Source organism: Castor canadensis, chromosome 6 (assembly GCF_047511655.1).
Source record: "Castor canadensis chromosome 6, mCasCan1.hap1v2, whole genome shotgun sequence".
Lineage (NCBI taxonomy): Eukaryota > Metazoa > Chordata > Mammalia > Rodentia > Castoridae > Castor > Castor canadensis.
In genome coordinates, this window is record NC_133391.1 from 111,154,334 (window position 1) to 111,173,487 (window position 19,154).

Sequence of the window (19,154 nt, forward strand, 5' to 3'; positions counted from 1 at the left end):
AGACTGTAGACTTAAAGTTGCCTTAGGCTTTTCTGGCATGTCCTCAAAGGCTTACCTCCTTTTTCTCTTATAAATTGATATATTTCTGATGATTCTGTTTTTATTGAACTATCATTGATTCAAGCTTTTCAAAGACTACCACTGCTTCAGTAGCTTGTTGTTTGAACATATGGCAAATTTCTGGCAAAGCAGTGAGCAATAGAAAAAGTTTCTTTCTCAGATACAATCAAATATTAATTATCTTGAAGGAGAATTATCCATATTTTGATATATTTAGAACAGATATTTCATTCAGAAATTGTTAAGCAGAATCATTTAGTTAAAACATAAAAAAGCCTTTTGTTTTAGTTCTGAGAAAGATGGTCTTAAAGACAAGTACCTAATTATTTGTCTTCCTACATTAAGATATGAACAATAAAATAACTTTATAGAATTAAACTTGTTTTGTTTTAGGCTTTGTTCCTTTTTAAGTACTTCAATTTTCCCTGAAAGGAAGGAATCAGATGGTCATTTTTTTTGTTATTAAGTGAACTTTAAGAGCATTGAATACAGTTATATTCAGTGTGTGTACATATATGTAGATATATGTATATGTATATATATATATAATCCAAAAATATACAGAATGTATATTTATATTTCCTTACCTGGTTCTTTAGGGTTTATTGTGATGTAATAAAGGTATTACAATAATTACATATTTTATAGATCTTGGAATCAGATTTTTTTTCATGTTATTTGCAAACTTCTTTTTAAAAATTCTTATTCCCAACTGAGGCCAATAGGAGAAGGGGACCAGGAACTAGAGAAAAGTTTAGATCAAAAAGAATTAACCTACAAGGTAACACACACACAAAAAAATTTTTATTCCCATGACTATAATGTTGTTTTCTCTCTGACAATTTTTGCCTATTTCCAATATTAAAAGATATCCCTGTCAGTTTTTTTTTTTTTGGATTTCATTTATTGTTTATTTCTACTGTTGTAAGAGAGTACTGCTTGGGATCCCTTGGGCACTTATATATTTAGTTGTACTATATTGGGGGTACTGCTTTATTTCTATGGAAATGTGCTTTTTAGTTTTTGGTATAGGTTTTCACTCTTCACTTAAGACTAAAAAATGGGTTTCTAATCAGGCCCTGTAGTTATCTCCATCTATCAGTTCCTCACATTCTACTTTAGCTTCTAAAGGATGCTGTATAAATGTTACCACAATAAGTTCATAGAAAAATGTGAGTAATTTTCCTAACTATGTAGGTTCTTATAACATCATCTAAAAATTCATCATCGTCTGTCCCTCCCTAACCTAGAAGCATCCTAGCAATACTAGTCTCGAGAGTGTAATTCTTTGCTTGGGATTCATCTAGAAGGTAAAAATAATGTAAAATGCAAAGGCATATTCAAATTAGTGTTGGATGTTAGAAAGTGCTGTCTTGTGAACAAGCTCTGTTTTCCTTGAGGTATCCCATTACTTAAGTTTACCTTTTTTTTTTAATTTATTTTTTTATTATTCATATGTGTATATAATGCTTGGGTCATTTCTCCCCCTGCCACCACCCCCTCCCTTACCACCCACTCTGCCCCCTCCTTCTCCCCCCATCCCCTCAATACCCAGCAGAAACTATTTTGCTCTTATTTCTAATTTTGTTGAAGAGAGAGTATAAGCCATAATAGGAAGGAACAAGGGTTTTTGCTGGTTGAGATAAGGATAGCTATACAGGGAGTTGACTCACATTAATTTCCTGTGTGTGTGTGTTACCTTCTAGGTTAATTCTTCTTGAACTAACCTTTTCTCTAGTTCCTGGTCCCCTTCTCCTGTTGGCCTCAGTTGCTTTTAAGGTATCTGCTTTAGTTTCTCTGCGTTGAGGGCAACAAATGCTAACTAATTTTTTAGGTGTCTAACCTATCCTCATATCTCTCTTGTCTGCTCTTGCTTTTATGTTGTGATCAAAGTTCAATCTCCCTGTTGTGTTTGCCCTTGATCTAATGTCCACATATGAGGGAGAACATACGATTTTTGGTCTTTTGGGCCAGGCTAACCTCACTCAGAATGATGTTCTCCAATTCCATCTATTTACCAGCGAATGATAACATTTCGTTCTTCTTCGTGGCTGCATAAAATTCCATTGTGTATAGATACTACATTTTCTCGATCCATTCGTCAGTAGTGGGGCATCTTGGCTTTTTCCATAACTTGGCTGTTGTGAATAGTGCTGCAATAAACATGGGTGTGCAGGTGCCTCTGGAGTAACCTGTGTCACAGTCTTTTGGGTATATCCCCAAGAGTGGTATTGCTGGATCAAATGGTAGATCAATGTTTAGCTTTTTAAGTAGCCTCCAAATTTTTTTCCAGAGTGGTTGTACTAGTTTACATTCCCACCAACAGTGTGGGAACAACACCTGTTGTTGGTGGTGTTGCTAATGATGGCTATTCTAACAGGGTGAGGTGGAATCTTAGTGTGGTTTTAATTTGCATTTCCTTTATTGCTAGAGATGGAGAGCATTTTTCATGTGTTTTTTGGCCATTTGAATTTCTTCGTTTGAGAAAGTTCTGTTTAGTTCAGTTGCCCATTTCTTTATTGGTTCATTAGTTTAGGGAGAATTTAGTTTTTTAAGTTCCCTATATATTCTGGTTATCAGTCCTTTGTCTGATGTATAGTTGGCAAATATTTTATCCCACTCTGTGGGTGTTCTATTCAGTTTAAAGACCATTTATTTTGTTGAGCAGAGCTTTTTAGTTTTATGAAGTCCCATTTGTCTATGCTATCTCTTAGTTGCTGAGCTGCTGGGGTTCCATTGAGAAAGTCCTTGCCTAAACCTATTAATTCCAGAGTATTTCCTACTCTTTCCTGTATCAACTTTAGAGTTTGTGGTCTGATATTAAGATCCTTGATCTATTTTGAGTTAATCTTGGTATAGGGTGATATACATGGATCTAGTTTCAGTTTTTTGCAGACTGCTAACCAGTTTTCCCAGCAGTTTTTGTTGAAGAGGCTGCCTTTTCTCCATATGTGGCTTTGTGGCCACATATTGTTTTAGTTTCTGTTTATCATGGAAGACTTTTATTGCTCCATCTATTTTGAATGATAGTTTTGCTGGGTAGAGTATCCTGGGGTTGAAGTTATTTTCGTTCAGTGCCCGGAAGATCTCTCCCCAAGCTCTCTTGCTTTTAATGTTTCTGTTGAGAAGTCTGCTGTGATTTTGATGCTCTTACCTTTGTATGTTATTTGTTTTTTCTGTCTTACAGCCTTCAATATTGTTTCCTTAGTTTCTGAACTTGTTGTTTTAATGATGATATGCTGTGGGTTAGTTCTATTTTAATCTGGTCTGTTTGGTGTTCTGGAGGTCTCTCGCATCTGTATGGGAATAGCTTTCTCTAGATTTGGGAAATTTTCTGTTACTGTTTTGTTGAGCATATTACGTATTCCCTTTGCTTGCACCTCTTCTCCTTTTTCGATGCCCATGATTCTCAGGTTTGATCTTTTGATGGAGTTGGTGAGTTCTTGCATTTTCTTTTCACATGTCTTGAGTTGTTTAACTAATAGTTCTTCAGTTTTTCCTTTAATTACCATTTCATCTTCGAGTCTGAGATTCTGTGTTCTGTTTGTTCTGTTCTGCTGGATTGATCTTCCATTTTGTTTTGCAGTTCTGTTTTGTTCTTTTTTCTGAGGTTTTAAATATCCTGGGTCGTTTCTTCTTTAATGTCTATTTTTGTCCTGAGTTCATTTATCTCTTTATTAATTGTGATCTCTGTTTCACTTTGGTGTTTATATAGTGCTTCTGTGGTTTCCTTTATTTCTTCTTTTGCTTTTTCAAATTCTCTATTTTTGTTGTCTTGGAATTTCATGAGTGTCTCCTGTACATTTTAGTTGACCATATCCAGTATCATCTCTATAAAATTCTCATTGAGTACCTGTAGGATTTCTTCTTTTAGATTATTCTTGTGGGCTTCATTGGGTTCTTTGGCATAGTTTATCTTCATTTTGTTGGAGTTTGGGTCTGAGTATCTGTTTTCTTCATTTCCCTCTGGTTCCTGTAGTAATTTTTTGCTGTGGGGAAACTGGTTTCCCTGTTTTATCTGTCTTCCTGTCATTGCCCTTGGTGTTGTTATTGTCCCTGTACTGTGTGCAATTAAGTATTTTCCAGCTTGTAATAATAGCACTAGTGATATTTAGAACGTAAGGGTGAGAGGAGATGGAAAGCAAAGATGTTAAAGGAAAAGGGAAAAACAAATAAACAAGTAGAAACAAACAAAAAAAGTTTCAAAGATATAAACAGGGAGAGACAGTGTACTAGTCAACTGTATGGTGAAAAGGCATTAGAGAGACAGAAAGGATTGAAAATAAAAAATAAAAATAAATAAAAAATAAATAAATGAAAAAAAAAATATAAAAAATCTCCAAGTTCAAATACAATAAAATTTCAGTCTTAATAATTTTCGTTTGTGTCCCTCAGCCTCCAGTCCTGGAGATGGTGCCTCAGATGTTGTTCTGTAGTTGTCTCTTCAAAGGGGAAAAATAAAATAAAACAAAACCACACAAAACAATAAAAACCCCACAAAGTGTCCCAAGTTGAAATGCAATACAGTTTCTGTAAATTTTTCAGCATGCAGGCATAGTTTGGTTGTTGTCTCATCAAAGGTAGGGAGAGAGAGAGAAAAAAAAAAAGTCTGGAGACAGTTCTGTGAATGACTATCTGCCGCTGTGGTTTGCCTGCCCACTGCCGTCAGCCTGCTGTTGCTGGAGGCTTTATTTATGCAGATCTCAGGGGTGTGCTTAGCACTCACCTGGCCCCGCAGGCTTTGTTTACTCAGAGTCCTGTGCAGCAGCGGCTGCTACAAGCTTTCCCCTTTCCAAGCACACTGTGGGAGGTGACACTGCACCCACTTTCTCAGGCGGGCTTGTTTATTTACAGCTCACGTGGGAAATAGGTCTTCCCCCCTCTCCTGTGGAGTTTTCCTCTCTCCACCACTTTTACAAGCTTTCCCACTCCTGGTTGCTGGGCGTGGCTGCCACTTCTGCCTTCTCCAGCCTGGCTTGTGTATTTACAGTTCTGTGAGGGATTCCGCTACCCACCTCTTCAGCACTCAGTGCGCCCCACCTCTGTGCTCATGTCTTTTTTGTTCTTATTGCTTATTACTCAGTTTCTCTTTTTTTCCCTGGGTGAGGGTCAGTCTGTCCAGGGGGCTATGCTGATCTGGCCCAGGGTTGTCTGTGGGAGTACCACGTACCGCTTCACTTACCTTGTGGTCTGCATCTTCCCAAGCTATCTGTGTGCTGGTGTCTGGCAGTGGCCCGGGGGGCCCTCCTGGTTTCTCTGTTTAACATGAAGTGGAGATGCTTGCACAGGCCGGAGGTGTGGAGGGGTCAAAGTTTTGCCTGTCCTCAGTGGTTTTGCCTGTAAGGTGTATCTCCAGTGTCTCTCCAAGATTTTACTTTAGGGGGCATGCCTTCTGCTTCCTCCCTCTAGCAGCCGTCTTGGAATCCTCACTTAAGTTTACCTTTTACATTCTACTATGATTGGGCCATAAGCACCATTTTATCATGTAACCTTTCCAATTCAGGGCAGTTGGTTGGATCAAGTGGAGTTTTATCAATAGTGTTCTCAGCTTGAATTCTTCTAATAAAGTTCATTCTCTTGAAATTTTTTGTCTTGTAATTTAATGAGGGGTAAGTGAGTTGAATTTGAGGACATTACAAGAACCATCTGTACTTGAATATTAGTATTGTTAGCACAAAATTAAAGTACAAGCAGAAAGTATTGGTAAGAATTTATGTCTGTTCTTTTTCTACTTCTGATGAATTTTTAATTTTTTAAATTAAAATATTGAATTGAGGGAAGATTGCATCCCAGACTAACTGACTCCTAAATTGCACAGGAAGGAACAATTCTCTTAAGTGTTACACTTCTGCTATGATGTCTTTTATAAATTTCAGTCTACTGGATTTTTTAAATGTCTTTTTAAAAAAGAGAAACCATCTAATAAAAAAATGAATGTATTTTTTTAAACTACATAAAGGGAAAAAAACTTTGTTAAATTCGTGGAGGTTACAAATTACTTAGTTTATTTTTCCTTTCTACATTTATGGTTGGATTCTGTAAGTTCTTAGAGGTTAAACTAGTCATGAATATGTCAGGTCTCTAGGGTTTCTCTTTTTCCTCCTTTGTCATTCTTTTCTTTGTCAGTGTTTTGTCCAAAATATGAGGTAGGTTAAGATCTGTTGTTATACTATGAGTTGTGATTAATATTATTCAGAAATTATTAGAAGTTATATATAATACAATCTATATAATCTATGTATATATTAGGAGGGAAAATGGAGAAGGCTATGCATTTGAAAGAGTTGCTGAACTACATTATAGAAGAGAAAACAGGAAAGGAGAAGAGGATAAGATTTAGAAAAGAAAGGTGAAAGAGATCAGAGGAAAATGGGAAGAGAATTACCTACCTAGCTGTAGTTGGTTATATATGGCTTCTGTTTCAATTCATTTATTTTTACTTGTTTTCTTATTGAATTGTAAACTTCTAGAAAATGGAGTCATTACTTCTGTTGCCTTTGAAACTCCCAGATTCTAATAGTGTCAACTCAATTATCCACTGAGAGATTATCTACTTTGTGTTTTAGCCTTTGTAAATACAGCTTTCAAGCTCTTATTGACATAAGTAAACAAAAAGTATGATAAAGACTTCTTGAATTATTTCACTATTACATGCTTACCTTTACATTCTCCTGTGGCTTGACTTTTAAACTGTTCACAGTGAGCCTTTAGGTTAGTTCAAAATGGATCAGTTATCTCACATTTTCTTTAAAAAAAAAAAGCAATCACAAAGTGTTTTTCTAGTGAATTTGTTTTTTTGGTGGGAATGGGATTTGAACACAGGGCTTTGGGCTTGCAAAGCAGGTGCTATACCACTTGAACCATACCTCCAGTCAATTTTGCCCTGTTTATTTTGGAGATGGGGTCTTGCAAACTACTTTCCTCACTGGCCTCAAACCTCAATTCTCCTGATCTCACCTTCTCGAGTTGCTAGAATTATGGACATGAATCACTGGCACTTGGCAGATTTAATTGTCTTTAAATCAACTTTTAGTCCATCTTCATCTTACCTCCCCATCCCCCAACAGGGAGTAAAAATCAACCCATTATATTGTTTCTTCTATATTTAGAGTTATAGTATCATACCTGCTTCACTGAGGACTTGGAAAAATCTTTAATTATCAATGATAGCTTTCATTTGGATACTCAGCCTATACATGCAAACTAGACAAGAGAAGTTACATTTTGGAAGGATTTTCAGGATGGGTTGAAGCATTATTTTCCTGGTTTTCTAAATAAAAATCCAGGTAGTGAGCCTTATAATTCTCTTTCCCAACACAAAGGAGTAGTAAAATGCAAATGCAGCAAATTAAAAAACAAACCAAAAAGAACAACCAATTTTTGTTTAAGCCTACTTTAAAAAAAATCTGAGAGATGAAGTTTTTTAACATGAAGCATTGACCAGCAAAGAGGTATGAAAAATTGAACAGTTTTTCAATTAATTCATTAAAATCTTGCCATCTTATGTAGTCTAAAGCATTGTCAATTTGATAAAAAATTAAACATTATTCAAATATAGGTACAAATAGATGTACCTACTCTATTGTGCCATGTACATAACTGTCAGAGCTTATATGCAAATCTTTAATCATTTCCTATTTCACTTTTTCTAGAGAGAGCTCCTTTTTCATTAACTTTTTTATTGTGCTGGAGGGGATACATTGTGGCATTTACAAAAGTTCTTACAATATATTAAATATATCATACTTAAAGGCAGGGAGTTCAGCATCTTTAAAATTTAGCCAAGTTTCTGGAATTGTCCAAACTAAAAAGTATGGACTGAATTAATTATTGTATGAGCTTGAATAATAGCTGGGTTTTTAAAAAGTTTTTTGTTTTTAGTGAGTATTACAGTTTTAAAAGTTAACCAGTAGGGAAGTATTGACTATGAGGTATGTTAACTTATATGTGTACTTGATTTAGTTTTTGAAATACATCTGAAGTTAGTACTCTCATTTCTGAGGGAAAAAAACCATGGGAGTCACCTATATTTTTTCTGTCCTTTTGCTGTTTCTCTTACCTAAAAGCCCAGATGTATTAAGTAATTTGTAAATATTAGATGAGAAGATTTTCTATTTGCTTGATATTTTGTGTTTTCCAAGAACGTTCACACAAATTAAGAAGTTCTTAATAACCTAAATAACCATAATAACCTGAATGAGGTATAGGTAAAGAAACTGATGAGGAAATTTGTGCCAAAGCTTACAAATTTAGAACATCAAATTTCAGATTCAAATTTCTAGTTAAGTGCTATTTTGTGTTTACCTCACAGTGACTTTTAAAGTCATCTCATTGCTTAATTGTATTGATTTGCTAGGATTGCTGTAACCAAGTACACAAAATGATTAGCTTAAACAACAGAAATGTATTGTTTCATGGTCCTGGAACCTGGAAGTTTGAAGTCAGGATTGGTTCCTTCTGAGGGCTGTGAAATAAGGATCTGTTCCAGGCCTCTCTGTTTGCCTTGTGGATGACTGACTTCTCATGTCTCTTCATATCATTTTCCCTCTATAAGTGTCTCTGAGTTCAAAGTTCTCCTTTTTAAAGGGTATCAGTTATATTGGGTTAGGGACCAGCTCTACTGTAGTATGACCTTATCTTAACTAATTAGATCTTCAATGATCCTGTTTCCAAATAAGTTTACTTTCTGAGGTACTAGGATCTAGGACTCTTAACATATCTCTTTTGGAGGAACACATACACATCCATAAGTTAACCCATAACATTCATCTTTTAGTAAATGAGGTCTGATTATAGATGTGGATTTTTCTTTCCAAGAACTTACTAGGAACTCCTCACTTGATCCTTATTACTGTTTACTTCACAGAGGAAATTAGGAAATTAATTTAATACCAGTGGAAGAATTTTTTTTTTGGTGGTATTGGAGATTTGAACTCAGAGGCCTTGTGCTTGCTAGGCATGTGCTCTGTCATTTAAGTCACATCCCCAGTATTGTCAGTAGAAGGAATTTTTTTTTATAACCATTTCTGTTTTGGTCTTTGGGACCATAGCAGTGTCCAATGATTAGTTTGTGGAAATAATCAATATTTATGATTTTATTTTCCTGAAATTTTCTTGTTAGGCTATATAAAGTCAACTAAGGACTAAGATTTCTTTCTTTCTTTTTTGGTGATACTGGGGTTTGAACTCAGGGCTTTGTGCTTGCAAGGCAGTGGCTCTTCCACTTGAGCCATTCCTCTAGCCCCAGGACTAAGATTTCTTTGGGGCTCATCTCTTAAGGTAAGTCTGCATGTCATCTCATGCTCCAGCTGTTCTCCTGTGTATCTTAAATGACCCCTTCTCTGGAAGACTTCAGCTGAGTCTGAAGGAAAGTTTGGGTTCATCAGACTGTCAAGTAGCTAACTCTGTTTTGTTTTATTGTAAGCTTATTCCAGAAACAAATATGATGACTTCTTGAATAGTAAGACTCGGAGGGAGACAAGGAATTCACTGATGTTACTTAGACAAAATCTTGATAAACTGGAACTAGTAATAGGCCTATTTAGTTTAAATGAACTTCTTCCCTTGTATCATTACTAAAAGAAAGAAGTAGCTTACACAATGTAAAGGCTATTCTTGATCAATAGTGATTCAACCAGATCAATTACATATTATGTATTATCAGGTAAGTGAATGATTAATTTTGAAGTAAATGGTAATTTTGAGGCAATGCAGAAATTTTTCATTATATACACAGGTTGGTTTTTTGTACTTTGAAATTCAGAAGTGAACAAATCTCTCTCCCTTTTTTTTGGTATAATATCTCTCTTTTATCAGGACCAATAAAGCACCGTATTAAATTCAGATGCTTGGAATCTTGTGCTGATTCTGTTCCCAATTAATTGAATAAACAACGTTGGACAAGTTAGTTCCCCTTTCAAGGCTTCCTTTATTCAATTTGCAAAATGGGGAATTTTCAGATTCAGCTGAGAAAACTTACTATCCCATGAAATAATTTATGTGTGTATTTTTCTTCTGTGGGAAATAAATCTGGGGAAATATGTTTAACACATTTTCCATTATGCTCTTATTAATCTGCATTTAAGATATTTGGGTTTTAAAAGCCATTTAATATATGAATATTATGAAAGAATCTTAAAATTATTAAAAAGTAAACAACATAGCTAATCCCTCTTAAGAAATTATAAGTGGTAAATCAAGGAAACATTGTGTACTTTATAAAATGCTTTAATACCGAATGTCAGTAATATATTTTATTTTATTCTATACAATTCAAGGATTGAAAGAAAAGAAATGCTCCCCACTTTCAAAAGGGTTACAGGATAGAGAGCTGTTCTATGTGAATAGTTAGCTAGTAACATAAAGTAATAATATAGCATGTAACACAATACTGTGAGTTATGGTTAGGGTTAGGGTCACAATACTGTGAATGAGATAGATACTGGGAGAGTAAAACCATCTGGAGAATAACAGCACAGATGTGGGGATTGAACTAATTTCAAAAAGCTATAATAGCTATGAATAGATGAAGGGAAAAGACATGGAAATAGTTCAGTTTTTCAGTGATACTTGTTTATAACAAGTAAGGCTGTTTCTAAATTACAGCACACATTACTTTGGTTCTTAGCTTGTCCAAATAAAAATATTTTACTACTTTTAAGTTTTACTTGATACAAGTATTTATAGTCAAATAATTTTAAACTTCTTCTAGAGTTTGCAATATAAAAGTCAGAAATAAGAAGAGAAAACTTAAAGAAGGACTTAGAAGAAACTGAAGTATAAGGCAAAGGTTTTAAATACTAGTTTTTCAGAGTGATTAATTCACATATAATTAGTATGTAGTTATCTTTGTGTGTTTATGAATTTTAAATCTATAAACATTTAAGTTTTTTAGACTTAAAAGGATTAATTTCAGTTTCTAGAAAGCTGTCTAGAATGAAATAAAACATATTAGTGGCATTTAATATTAAAGCACTTTTGTAAAGTACACAGTTTCCTTGGTTTACCACTTATAATTTCTTAAGAGGAATCAGCTATGTTGTTTGTTCTTTAATAATTTTAAGATTATTTAACAGTATTAATATATCAAGTGGCTTTTAAAAACCCAAATATCTTATATGCAGATTAATGAGAGAATGGCAGGAAATTTGTTAGCCATATTTCCCAGATTCCTTTCTCTCCCATAGATTAAACACACTACTCTTCCCAAATATAGGTTCTCTCTCTCCCTCTCAATCAATCAATTAATCTCTCTCTTTCTCTCTCTCTGATAGAAGTGAGTAAATTAATATTTTCAGATTTGTGTGTGTATACACATATACACATAAAACAGATGTGTATATATTTGACCTGTTTTGAGTAGTTCATTTTCCAATGTATAGGCTATGAAAGTGTTCACACAAAATGGTCTCTGTAACCAAGTAGATTTGGAAATGTGGCATATTATGTTTATACCAAAAAATTGTTTTTTCTTTTTTTGGTAGGACTGGAGTTTGAACTCAGAGCTTTGTGCTTACAAAGCAGGAGCTCTATTGTTTGAGCCATACCTCGTCCATTTTGCTGTGGTTATTTTGGAGATGGGGGGTCTCACAAACTATTTGCCCAGACTGGCCTTGAACCATGATTCTCCTGATGGTCATCCTTCTCAGTAGCTAGGATTACAGGAATGAGCCAACAGAGCCCAACTGTGTCAAGGAATTCTTAATACATATTAGCACATTAAAGATTCTGAGTGTTTCAGCTGAAAAGAAGCTTATTTAAACTTAGTCTAAAATTTCCAAAACTAATGTGAATAGGGAATACTTTATAAATTCCTTTATTGTGTATGTGTGTGCATGTGTACCTGCTTTTGTCTATGTAGATATATGCAAAACTCGGGAAACTGTGTTTTTGTGTAATGTAAGTAGAAGAACTGAACGGAGGTTGGTGGTATGGCAGAGAAATGGTAGCTGTTTGCAGTAGTTAATGATCTGGAAATGGTGAAAGCCTGCCATATTCTTTACAAGCTGTAGTCATGCCATCATTAATTAAATACCAAGTGGAAGGGTTGAAAAAAGACAGCAACGAAGAAGGAGAATCCCAACCCTCCACCTCACTGTTGGGTAGCACAAATACCAGTGCTGCACTGGGCAGTAATGAACATGTGACCATTCCAAGTTGTTCATCCTGGCTTTTTGCCTGGGTATTTGCTTGGATATTTGCTCACTTTTTTTTGACCCAGTTCCCTACGCTTTCCTCTCCTCTCCTCCCCTCTCTTCTTTCCTTTCTTCTCCTCTCCTCCCTCTTCTTTCTTTTTCAGTACTGGGGTTTGAACTCAGGGCACTTGATGGGCTCTACTGCTTGAGATACGCCTCCAACCCTTTCTGATTTAGTTATTTTTCAGATAGAATCTTGTGCTTTTTGTACAGGCTGGCCTTTGTCCATGATCTTCTTACTTAAATCTTCTGTGTAGCTGAGAGTACAGGTATGTGTGTTGCTGTGCCCACCTCCTTCGTTGAGATACGGTCTCACTATTTCCTGGGCTGGTCCTGAAGCATGATATTCCTGTCTCTGCCTCCCAAGCAGCTGGGATTATAGATGTGAGCCAATGTGCCCAGCCCTTAGTACCTAGTTTTCTGTTCTCATGTCCAAGGAACTAAAACAACTAGAAAGCTCCCTTGTTGAGATACTCAGCATTTATTCATTTTAGGTAGAAAGTACTTTCAGCTTTGCCTCATCACAGTTATTGTAGAAGAAAATATAATGAGGAAACAAGCTAGAATTTGTCAGTACAAGGAAAAATTAGGCACAATTAACTAATCCACAAATTCTGGATCTGTGGGTTAAAAAGGAAACTTATTTAAAATAAACTGAAAGATAAAATGGGAAGAGTTGACTTAAATAGGTTCATGCTTGGATTTTCTCTTTTAAGAGAAAACATTAATGAACACAAACCCAGTGTTGCCTATTAGTAGGAAAATAAATACAAAGGCTCAAACTGAATATTTTCCAGTTATGAAAAAGAGAAATTGAATTTAAACAATTGAATTTCAAACCAGTTATTTTCACTTTTTGTTTATGTATTGTGTTTCCCTCTGGGCCTTCTGAGATACGCAGTGTGCTGCTGTCCTACACGATCATCTCATCAGCGCTGTTTTGTATGTCCATCTGATGGGCACCGAAAATTATTTGGGGACTTTTCCATGGTTGCTGGCCTATACATGCATGTTCTACCATGACTACCATATGTTTTGTTCACAGGTTCATATCTTCAAAATAGTCTGTGTTTCTTGAAGCTCTCTTTTAAATCTAATTTTTAAAATTTCTATTGTTAATTAACTAATTAGGAAAAGCTATGTAAAACTGATGGTTTTTATAATTTAATAGGCAAACTCCTTTACTATTTAATCCTTAATTAAATATTGAACCACTTTAACAAAATGGTCCACACATAAAGAATACTGGATAAGATATGTGCAAAAAAGGAATAAAGAGAAAGAAAAGACAAAAAACAATCCCTCATTGAAATGACTAGCTTGTCTTTTGTAGTAACTAGGTGGGAGAGCAATATCTGCTCCTGTTCTCAGTTATTGGAGCTGGGGTGTATCATGGTTTAGCCACAGCATGAGGAATCAAAGTTCTTTTACTGTCCAGTAGTTCAATATAAGACTTTAATGCAACTTGGAATAGGTCACAGATCTTAGCTGGCTAAAGGCTATGAAGATATTATGGAACTGTTTAAGAGGACATAGTGGAAAGTGGCAAAAATAAATTCTGATTTTTATCCAAATGTAATAAAATGACAAAAAGATGTTCTGACCCAGTTTGAGTTGGCATTTGGGTTTTCTGACATGGGGATTTCTCCTTTTTGGGATTGCATACTAGCAGAGAGTTCATCCTCAAATGTCTGGATTAAAGCATAAAATTACAAGCTTAGTTTTAAAACAGTAGTTTCTTACATTTGTCCAGAAGTTAATTGGCATTATGTTTCATTTACTTTGTATTTTCAGATGTCTGTTTTGGAGCTCCCATTGTTTTGCTTCTCTTGTTTTACATGAAAACCTTTGTGTAAGTGGAATTGAGTAGTAAGAAGAATCTGTCTATAGCTTTGGTCCTCTTTGAAGTAATTTATATTTTTTATTGTTAAAATTAATTGTATTTCTTATTATACTTTATTAATTCCTCATAACTTTGTTTCTAGTCATCGCAATTAATTATAATTCATTTTAAATTTCTATCTTCTGTGAAACCATTAGTGCAGCATTTTTCAAACTTTTCATTAATTACTATATAAATTAATATCCTAAAATAAAAGGATTTTGAGGTCACATATGTTGAGGGAATGATGCATATTACAACTTTTTTTTTTTAGAGATTTAGGATGTACATGATAATGTCAAAGACTCGGACAGTTACTGAAATGAATAATTTTGCTTAGTCCAGGAGTTTCTTTGAGGACCAGGAATAAAGTGACAGGCTATTGCTTCAAGTGCTTTTGTATTTTTGTGGGCTTATTTTGACATTACTAAAATAAAAACCTTTATCAAATTATCCTAGTCAAAAAGATCTATTTCATTTGAGATATAATAGTCAAAGATCTTAGAATTAGATTGAACTCTTGCAGTATTTAATATTTATATAGAATCCTCTTCCTTGATTGATCTGGGAAATATTTTCCCTAAATGTATCTCCCTGGCTGGATGGGTGGGTAGGTAGTGGGTGGGGAAACCAAGGAGCAATGATTTCTGGAACCTTGAACTTAGATATATAGACCTTCAGTTTTTCTTCCCATCCTTATGCATGGAACATACTGTTTGTGTTCTTGTAGCCCTATAGCTGAAGATGTTTCTGTATTGGAATTAATCAGACCAGTTGTATTTATTACTGTAATATTTTTCTTCTGTTTCACTGCAGAAATCTTGAAGGCTTTCACAACATGTGGGATTATGTATCTGACTACTTCAGTCCTGCTTGAAGAAGTGAGAGCTATATTTTCATAATGTGCTCAGGTTTATATCTACTTACCAATATATCCAAAATATTTATCATCATAATAATGGTTATTCTTTTAACTACAATGTCTCAGGACTTGTGATCTGTAATCTTCATAACTTAATAGGGTAGCTATTAGGTAGTTTAATTTTACAGGCAAGAAATGTTCTGCAGAATTGTGTGTGTGTGTGTTGTAATTCTCCCATAGAATCATCTGTAATTCATTTTTATAGACTTAAAGACCTTTAGTTAGTTTAAATTTAAATCCTTTAGTTAGGATCACAGTGGATTAGAGAGTAAGAGAACAACCCACTTATTTCTCTCCTTTTAAACCTCAGTCTTACTTTTTTCACTCATTTACATATTTTCCTTTATCACTAACCCATTGGATTATCATTTTTTGGCTTCTTTTGTATTTTGCTTGAAAGTAACCCAATTGAACAGAAGGATACTTGCTGAGACTAAATAATTAATCTACTTCATTTTCTCTTTCCTCAACTGCTTTTATTCCCATGAGTGAGTTAGGCATTGACATGGCTGTGTCACTTGTCACAGAGGTCAAGAATATTGAGGCAGTGTAAAGCTCCTGATGGTGGGATAAACATTTTAACTTCCTGTCCTGCTGCCCTCTTGGGTAAAAGTAGTAGCATCAAAGAGCTGCCTGGGAATTCTTGGCAAGTTTTTAGTCAGAAAAAAAATGTTTTTATTTGTCATATGGGAATTGAAGTAACTTATTTTTTTCAAAGAAAGTACAAATACTTCATCTTCCACTATACTAACAGTTATTTATTTGGGCTTTGGGCAATATTTTTCTTATTTCAATTTCAAGTATTTCTCAGTCCAAAATTAGTACTTTATATTGTGTCACAAATAAGGGCTCTGTAACTGAGATCAGGTGTTATGTTAGTTTAGTTAAACTAATGGATACCAATGTCATTCAGAGTGCCTAAGCTTATCAAATCAGAATTCTTATGTTCAGTTCTAGAAACTTAAATTATGTGCCAGGGCTCTGTTTGCTTTGTTATTCCTTGAATCTGTTTCTGGCAGACAAAATTGTAAAGGGTTGATAGACTCCGATTTCAACCACTGACTATTTCATTTTATACAAGTTGAACTGTGGAGTTTGTCAGATGCATTCATTTGTAGTTGGGGTGAATGTCTTGTCTCCTGCAATTATTGTCCCCCTAAAAGCCCCCTTGATCGTTGGAAATGAGTTATTTGTTAATAATAAGATGAGTTTTGGTACTTAACTTTCTTACCTTTCTTATTTCTATGTTTTAGCTAACCTGTACCATTTTTTGGAAACTGGTATAAACTAAATGTGGAAACAGATGAAATATTAAGATAAAAACTGTTTATTAAATGCTAAGTATATATTGTTTTGCACACTATATTAGGCCTCCTATTTTACAATTTACATATAATGTAGAAAAATTCAGTTTTTAATGCCCAGTCTTAATTGTTTTTTGCATTTCTTTTTATTTCTTTTAATCATATGTGCATACAATGTTTGGGTCATTTCTCCCCCATTCCACCTGCCTCCTCCCATTCCTCTGCCCTCACCCCCTCCCCCCCAACCCCTCACTACTACGCAAAAACTATTTTGTCCTTATCTCTCATTTTGTTGAAGAGAGAGTATAAGCAATAGTAGGAAGGACCAAAGGGTTTGCTAGTTGAGAGAAGGATAGCTATACAGGGACTTGACTTGCATTGCTTTCCTGTACATATGTGTTACATTCTAAATTAATTCTTCCTGAACTAATCTTTTCTCTAGTTCCTGGTCTCCTTCTCCTATTGGCCTCTGTAGCTTTTAAAGTTTCTGCATTAGTTCCTTTGCATTGAGGACACCAAATGCTATCTTGTTTTTTTTGGGGGGGGGAGTGGGTTTCTTGCCTATCCTCATATCTCCCTGGTTGTACTCTTGCCTCATCATGTGATCAAAGTCCAATCCCCTTGTTGTGTTTGCCCTTGATCTAAAGTCTGCATATGAGGGAGAACATATGATTTTTGGTCTTCTGGGCCTGGCTAACCTCGCTCAGGATAATGTTCTCCAATTCCATCCATTTACCTGCAAATGATAAGATTTCATTCTTCTTCATGGCTGAGTAGTATTCCATTGTGAATAAATACCACAATTTCTTAATCCATTCATTGATAGTGGAGCATCTTGGCTGTTTACATAACTTGGCTATTGTGAATAGTGCTGCAATAAACATGGGTGTGCAAGTGCCTTTGGAGTAGAGTAACCTGTGTCGCATTCCTTTGGGTATATCCCCAAGAGTGGTATTACTGGATCATATGGCAGTTCTATGTTTAGTTTTTTAAGAAGCCTCCAAATTTTTATCCAGAGTGGTTGTACTAGTTTGCATTCCCACCAGCAGTGTATAAGGGTTCCTTGTACATCCTCACCAACATCTGTTGTTAGTGGTGTTTCTAATGATGGCTATTCTAACAGGGGTAAGGTGGAATCTTAGTGTGGTTTGGATTTGCATTTCCTTAATGGCTAGAGATAGGATTTTTTCATGTGTTTTTTGGCCATTTGAATTTCTTCTTTTGAGACTGTTCTGTTTAGTTCAGTTGCCCATTTCTTAATTAGTTCATTAATTTTGGGAGAGTTTAGTTTTTTGAGCTCCAAATATTTTCTGATTATCAGTCCTTTATCTGATATGTAGTTGGCAAATATTTTATCCCACTCTGTGGGTGGTCTCTTCAGTTTAGAGACAATTTCTTTTGTTGAGCAGAAGCTTTTTAGTTTTAGAAGTCCCATTTATCTGTGCTATCTCTTAGTTGCTGAGTTGCTGGGGTTCCATTGAGAAAGTCCTTGCCTGTACCTATTAGTTCCAAAGTATTCCCTACTCTTTCCTCTACTAACTTTAGAGTTTGGGGTCTGATATTAAGATCCTTGATCCATTTTGAGTTAATATTGGTATAGGGTGATAAACCTGGATCTAGTTTCAGTTTTTTGCAGACTGCTAACCAGTTTTCCCAGCAGTTTTTGTTGAAGAGGCTGTCTTTTCTCCATCGTATGTTTTTAGTGCCTTTGTCAAAGACAAGTTGGTTTAGTTGTGTGGCTACATATCTGGGTCCTCTATTCTGTTCCACTGGTCTTCATGTCTGTTTTTGTGCCAGTACCATGCTGTTTTTATTGTTATTGCTTTGTAATATAGTTTGAAGCTGTGTATCGTGATACCTCCAGCATTGTTCTTTTGACTGAGTATTGCCTTGGCTATATGACATTCTCTTTAATGAATGTCATTGGAATTTTGATGGGAATCGCATTAAACGTAGATTACTTTTGGGAGTATCGACATTTTTACTATGTTGATTCTACCAATCCATGAGCATGGGAGATCTCTCCATTTTCTATAGTCTTCCTCAGTCTCTTTCTTCAGAAGTTTATCGTTTTCCTTGTACAGGTCGTTCACATCTTTTGTTAGGTTTACACCTAGGTATTTGATTTTTTTTGAGGCTCTTGTAAATGGAATTGTTTTCATATATTCTTTTTCAGTTTGTTCATTATTAGTGTATAGAAATGCTAATGATTTTCAATGTTGATTTTATATCCTCCTACCTTGCTGTAGCTATTGATGGTGTCTAGGAGCTTCTGAGTAGAGTTTTTTGGGTCTTTAAGGTATAGGATCATGTTGTCTGCAAATAGGGGTATTTTGACAGTTAGTTTACCTATTTGTATTCCTTTTATTCCTTTTTCTTGCCTAATTGCTCTAGCCAGGAATTCCAGTACTGTGTTGAACAGGAGTGGGGATAGTGGGCATTCTTGTCTCATTCCTGATTTTAAAGAGAATGATTTCAGTTTTTCACTGTTAAGTATAATGCTGGCTGTTGGTTTGTCATATATAGCTTTTATGAAGTTGAGGTGCTTTCCTTCTATTTCTAGTTTTCTTAGAGCTTTTATCATGAAATGGTGTTGGGTGTTATCAAAGGCTTTTTCTGCATCTATTGAGATGGTCAAGTGGTTTTTGTCTTTGCTTCTGTTAATGTGGTTTATTACGTTTATTGATTTTCGTATGTTGAACCACCCCTGCATTCCTGGGATGAAGCCTACTTGGTCGTGGTGAATGATCTTTTTGATGTGTTGTTGAATTCGGTTTGCCATTATTTTATTA

At 35.1% G+C, this 19,154-nt stretch overlaps 1 protein-coding gene across 12 annotated transcripts in view; it reads left to right on the forward strand.

The window, feature by feature from the left end:
• Window positions 1-19,154, forward strand: part of Ssbp2 (single stranded DNA binding protein 2) — a 358,415-nt gene that overhangs the window by 56,168 nt on the left and 283,093 nt on the right. For 5 of the 12 annotated variants that reach the window (XM_074077192.1, XM_074077184.1, XM_074077185.1 and 2 more), the window contains exon 2: window positions 14,953-15,017. The exons of the other annotated variants lie outside the window; for them this stretch is intronic. The gene's annotated coding sequence lies outside the window, so the exon portion shown is untranslated. The remainder of the gene's footprint in view (window positions 1-14,952; window positions 15,018-19,154) is intronic. 12 annotated transcript variants of the gene reach the window in all.